Source organism: Stenella coeruleoalba (assembly GCF_951394435.1).
Source record: "Stenella coeruleoalba genome assembly, chromosome: 17".
Classification (NCBI taxonomy): Eukaryota; Metazoa; Chordata; class Mammalia; order Artiodactyla; family Delphinidae; genus Stenella; species Stenella coeruleoalba.
Window position 1 is genome coordinate 69,195,724 of NC_137163.1, and position 6,000 is coordinate 69,201,723.

A 6,000-nucleotide genomic window follows, 5' to 3' on the forward strand; every position below is an offset into this window, starting at 1 on the left:
ATTCCTGCTGTCACTGTTCCAAACCTCTCACTATGTCCCTCTACCCAGCTCCTGCCTCCATACCTTACTCTCAGCAGATGACCTTGCCAACTGCCTTGCAGAGAACTTGAAGGCTAGCAGACAGAAACTCCCTCAACTTCCTGGCTGATCACCTCCTGCTTTCCCACTAAAACCTTCCTGTATCTGCCACTTTCCTTCCTTCCTCCACTCTCAGAAGAAGGGGTATTCCTTCTTCTCATTCAAGGTGAATCCCTCCGTCTATTCTCCCCCTCACCCACCCTCCTTCTCTATCATTTCCTTTCTGGACTTTAGACTCTCTTTCATAAGATCCTACCCAAGAGCCTTTAAAGAGGTCCAAGTCTTGCCCGTCAGGAAGGAAAGGAGGGAGGGAGAGGGGAAGAAGAGAGAAGGGGACCGACTCCTCTAGCTGCTGTCTTGCCTCCTGCCCTCAGACAGGCTTCCCAGGATGGTTGTCCTCATGTCTCAAGTTTCTCATCTTTCCCTCTCTATGAACACACTGCAGTTTGCCTTTTGCGTCCACCATTTCACTAAAGATGCTTTTGCTAAGGTTACCAGTGACCTCCCAATGCCAAATCCAATGGATGCTTTCCATTTCTTATCAAACTTGATGATTATGGGACACACACTTGACACTGTCTCCTTAAGAAATGCTTCCTAATTTCCAGGACACCACACACTCCTCGTTCTCTTCCACCTCCTGACAGATTCTCACCAGAACACTTCGTTGACTTTCTCCTACAATCTGCTCCCTAAGTTTCTGTCCTGACTCTTATTTTCTTCTCATTCTATACCTCTTCCAGTGATGTCCGGGCCTCACCAGGACCTTTAATGGCTCCTTTCTCCCGGTGTCAGAGATCACTAGAACCTATACAAGTTGCTGCAGCAGTTCCCTGCAGCCTAGGGCATTTCTCTAGACAACACTGTTCATCCACTGCTTAGAACCTTCTTCTCTTGTTTGGTTTCCATCCCACTTCCTGGAACAGGATCCTTGCTCTCTGCTAAGTCTCTTTGCATGCATGACTTATTTAGATGATCAGCTTGGTTTTTGAGTCTACTGTAACAAGAACAAAATTATTAATGCATGAGTCCTTCCAACCTTTCCCCTCTTCCTGGCCTCTAAAAGGATCCTGACTTTGCAAGTTTTATTTCTTCTCCTCCCTCACCCCCAGAGAAGCCTCTCTTGCCTTACAGACTCATCTTTGGGGAAGTGGGAGGGAGATAGGAACAGGAGACGTGCAGACTGGGGTGGAGGCTTTTCAGGACATGTATGAGGGTTGGAGGAGCAGTTTGTGATGAAAGGGACATAAATGGGAAAGAGACAGGGCTTTTAAGAGGTATTGCTATGGTCTATGTTCATTCAAAATGTTAAAGAAATGAAAGCGAATAACGAATAATTTTGACGGTACTTGTGGGTTTTGGCAGATTATGATGGCGGCTTTGCTCTAAAAATGGACCACAGGGTTTCTCAAGCTTACAACTCCTCCCCCAAGACTGCAAACTGAAGCACGGATTCCCCCTTGGACACCAGCCCCACAACTCAGACATCCTCATTTTCCTTGAGGCCACCCTGTGTGGGAGAAAAGACCCAAGTGCTCATCTGGTCTTACATGTGAGGCTCTGGCCTCCAGACCTGAATTTCCAGGTCAATTCTCTCTTCTGAGCGCCAGACCAGTACATTAAACTGCTTACAAGACATTTCATCTAGACATTTCACAGAACCCTCACAGTCACCTTGTCCCTAAGCTGCCCCTTTATCTTCATCATCCCTTCTTCTTAATGTCCCTCCTCTTAGGTCCCTCAGTGAGACATGAACCTCAAATTCGTCACCCACTACAGAAACCTGGGTGTCATCCTTCCTTCGCTAAGCGCTCTCATCCGGATGGTCCCCAGTCCTCTGCTGCTACTTAAATGTATCGACATGCTGAGCCACTTGATGCTTCCTAAGCTCTTGAAGTTTCAGAGTTTCTCACATCATGCCATTGAGCATTCCGTTGTGTTTGCATTCAATGTCTTTCTATTCCCTACCTCAGCTCTTCTGTTGAACCTTAGAGGATACTTAAACTTCATCTCTTTTTCGAAGCCTTCCTTGATTGCCCTACATGGACTGAACATTTTCTCCTTTATACTACCTTGAACTTATGGTATTAAGGCAGGTATCACAATGTATTGCAATTATTTTATTTATTCAACTGTCTCTGCTCCTAGACAATGAAATCCTTGACAGAAAACATTGTATCTTATTACCCAGCATGATGTCTAGTTTCTAGTAATAGCTCAATAAATAATCACTTAATAAATGTGCAAATGAATTAAAAATAAGTTTATGAGGCAGTCAGGAATCCAAATTAAAGACAGAAAAGATAGGCTTCATGGAGTTAAGTAATTTGCCCAAAGTTACGCAGCTACTAAGTGAGGGAACAGAATTTGATCTTGGTCTGTTACTACAGCCCATACCTTTTGTTTACAATAATTACACCACCTCTTAGCTGGTCAAAGCCCTTCTTATACTTTAGAAAATTTTGTGTAAATTTTCTTTGCTGATAGTGATAATGTTTATCTCTCTATGGTGACATCTTTAGGGCATTTTCTTTTTTTTTAAATAAGTTTATTTATTCATTTATTTATTTTTGGCTGCGTTGGGTCTTTGTTGCTACCCATGGGCTTTCTCTAGTTGCGACAAGCGGGGGCTACTCTTTGTTGCGGTGCGCGGGCTTCTCATTGCAGTGGCTTCTCTTGCTACGGAGCACAGGCTCTAGGCGTGCGGGCTTCAGTAGTTGTGGCACGTGGGCTCAGTAGTTGTGGCTCACAGGCTCTAGAGCACAGGCTCAGCAGTTATGGCGCATGGGCTTAGTTGCTCCGTGGCATGTGGGATCTTCCCAGACCTGGGCTCGAACCTGTGTCCCCTGCACTGACAGGAGGATTCTTAACCACTGTGCCACCAGGGAAGTCCTAGGGCATTTTCTTGGAGGTATCCTGGGGATACAAGAATTATTTCAGCCATTCTGTTTTCATTGCATATTTTTATGCTCATCTTTGAAGGTTTCCTCAAAAATTCAAGCTTTTAAAGCCATTTTTTTCTACATTTATTTCACAAATTCTAGGTGGTGATATTGTTGGAAAGTAGGTTGGAGTTGGAGTCCCCCAGTTCTACCCGTTGTCACTCATGGAACGACAGCCATCTGTACCAAGGGCACCCTGAAGCAAAGGTAGGTGGAAGAGTTTATTTTGAAGAAAATTAAAGGATACGGTAGTGCTAGTTGTTTGTGGGGAAGTGTTTTGTGTTCAGTAAATCCTCACTATTACTCAGCCGAGGACCTCCCTATGGATTTCTAAGAAGTCAAGTCGAACAGCCACTGATACCCCGCGAATGTTCTTCTTTGGGATTCATTTCTGTAATTGCTGCCTATGGCAGTGTAGCATGTGATGTCTGGACATATTATCTCAGGAAAGAAAAAAGAAACATTTGGAAGTCCACACTATTTTAAAAAACTAACAAACAAACAGTTGTTTCTCCCCAACTGGAGGCTGGAGAGTATGTGAATCAAATTGGGGGCTGTTTTGTTTGCTCCTTCACAATATCTCTTTTATTTCATCTGACAAGTATGTAGGGTAATATGAGGTCATTTCTAGTCATTAAAAAAATTGTACCACTTTCCTAAGTAGTTCAGAGCCCCTGAGTTCTTTATAAGTGGAATCCAGGAGCAATGCGGCAGTAACCACGGATCAGAGTCATTACTGAATTTTCAAACACGCATCATCCCCTTCCTCCAAGCCTTCTTACAAAACTTTCATTGCCAAATAGGCATTAATCTTTCCAGTACTCAAGGAGGTGGGTGAAAGTGTACACTTTATCAGCATAAATGTATGGAACTATTTAGGGAGAACAGACAGCAGCTCACTTGCAGATGGAGTATGTAGGGAGAAACATAACGGAGATTCTAGTTAATTTGTTCCACTGTCATTTTCTAAGGACTTTCTAAGCATCAGACACTGTGCTGTGTTAGGGACGCAGAGATTAAACAAACAAACCTGGTCTGTCCTCTCAAAGCACCTCCAGAAGAGTAGGCAGCTGTGGCAGCTACACACTCACTGCTGAGGACCACGATGGCTACAAGCGCTGAAACCCCAGAGGCGCACAGAGGAGCACCTTGGTGGGATGGGGATGAAGGAAGACTGCCCAGAGCTGGCACCTGGGCTGAGTCTTGAAGACAAATAGGAGCTGGGCCAAGAAGAATATTAAAGGCAGAGGAAGCAGCCCTGCCTGTAATAAATGAAGGAGAGAAGACAAGGCTCTTTCAGGCAATTGTAAACATGTCAGAGTGGATGAAGTAGAAATGTGAAGGCTGGGAGTGCTAATCCTGTGAAGGGTGTGGTAAGGGGTGGGATGCAGATCAGGTAGAACAAAAGTGTGAGCAGGAAAACAGCAGAGGGGCTTCCATGAAACTGCTTCCGCAGCTGGCTCTCCAGCTAGAGTTGAGCCGAATGTCTCTGGTTCGCAAAGCCTTTTTCTAGACAGGCCCACTTCTCAGAAACAGCCCTGAGAGAGTCATTGCCCCAGAGGTCACAGAGCCTGTTCTCTGGAGCTCAGGGACTCTAGGAGGCAGAGAAAGGAGCCCCCTCCCACCCCCCATCCCAGGAAACACTTACGGAGGAGCCTCTGGCTCCCAAATGGGAATGGGCTTCCTAAGAATCCAAACACTGCAGGTCTTTGCTCTATCAAGGTTAGCCATCATCAGCAATTCCAGAAAAATGTTGCCCCAAGCTATGGAAGAACAACCCGCCTGCACTGCTGTGTGATTGTGTACCCACAGGGCAGGGACCAAGTACACAGTCTCTCCCAGCCCGTTGCTTCTGATAATTGCTTAGTAAATCCTCACAAACGTATTGACTCTTCTTTTGTTTAATAGTAATTGATTGATGCTCAGTAAATACTTGCAAATAATAATTACAGTTGGGCTCTGTGGTAAGGGAAAAACAAAGGAAAAGGAAAAGAGAGAAAAAGTTAATGTACAAAAAGAATGTGGAAGAAGTAATCAATATTAATTCATTGAGTACGTACTAAATCACAAGTCTTCATCGTAGCCCTTTTGTATATTATGTCATTTAATATTTACAATGACCTATGATATACATATTATTATTATCTCTATTTAAAAGGTGAGAAGACTGAGACTCAGAGAAGTTGAGTAACTTTCCTAAGGCCAGGGGAGTGGTTTTCTGATTCCAGACCAGGGATCTTTTTTGCTAAATCCAGGTTCTGGTGAGAGAGGGAGAGGCCTTGGGGCTTCACTGTAAAGCTTTAGTAACAGTTCAGACGTGAGTAAGAACAGCAGGAGATTCTGCCTTATGTTTCAGTAACTAAAGAATAAAGTTTAAATCTTGCTTGGGAGGCTTAAAAAAAAAATCTAAGAATCCAACCACCGTTCAATGCCCCACACAATTTTCTCTGGGCATTCTGCATCACCACTGTCCCTCCACAGCCTCAATTATTCTGATCTTTGTTCATAATCCTTTTATATCCATTCTGATGACAAGTGTATGTATACGTTCTTGGTGCTCTGCCTTAGCAGGGAAGCCAAAGTTTAGGATCTGATATCTAAAATGTGTCATGACAAATGCCCACGTTTGATGTATATTTTCCCATGGTATCATCTTGGAACTGCCCATTAGACACGAGAAAAAAACTTTTCAATAGAGTTATCCATGATTGAGTAGTAGGTGGCTTTAAAAGCATTAATTCATGGGCTTCCCTGCTGGCACAGTGGTTGAGAGTCTGCCTGCCGATGCAGGGGACACGGGTTCGTGCCCCGGTCCGGGAAGATCCCACATGCCGCGGAGCGGCTGGGCCCGTGAGCCATGGCCGCTGAGCCTGCGCATCTGGAGCCTGTGCTCCGCAACGGGAGAGGCCACAACAGTGAGAGGCCCGCGTACCGCAAAAAAAAAAAAAAAAAAAAAGCATTAATTCATAAATGCGCTTTG

At 44.5% G+C, this 6,000-nt stretch overlaps 1 long non-coding RNA gene across 1 annotated transcript in view; it reads left to right on the plus strand.

The window, feature by feature from the left end:
- LOC307175882 overlaps positions 1-3,198 on the plus strand; it is a 151,781-nt gene extending 148,583 nt beyond the window's left edge. The window contains exon 4 of the long non-coding RNA XR_013824521.1: positions 3,123-3,198. This is a non-coding gene — a long non-coding RNA (uncharacterized lncRNA). The remainder of the gene's footprint in view (positions 1-3,122) is intronic.
- The last annotated feature ends 2,802 nt before the right edge of the window (positions 3,199-6,000 follow it).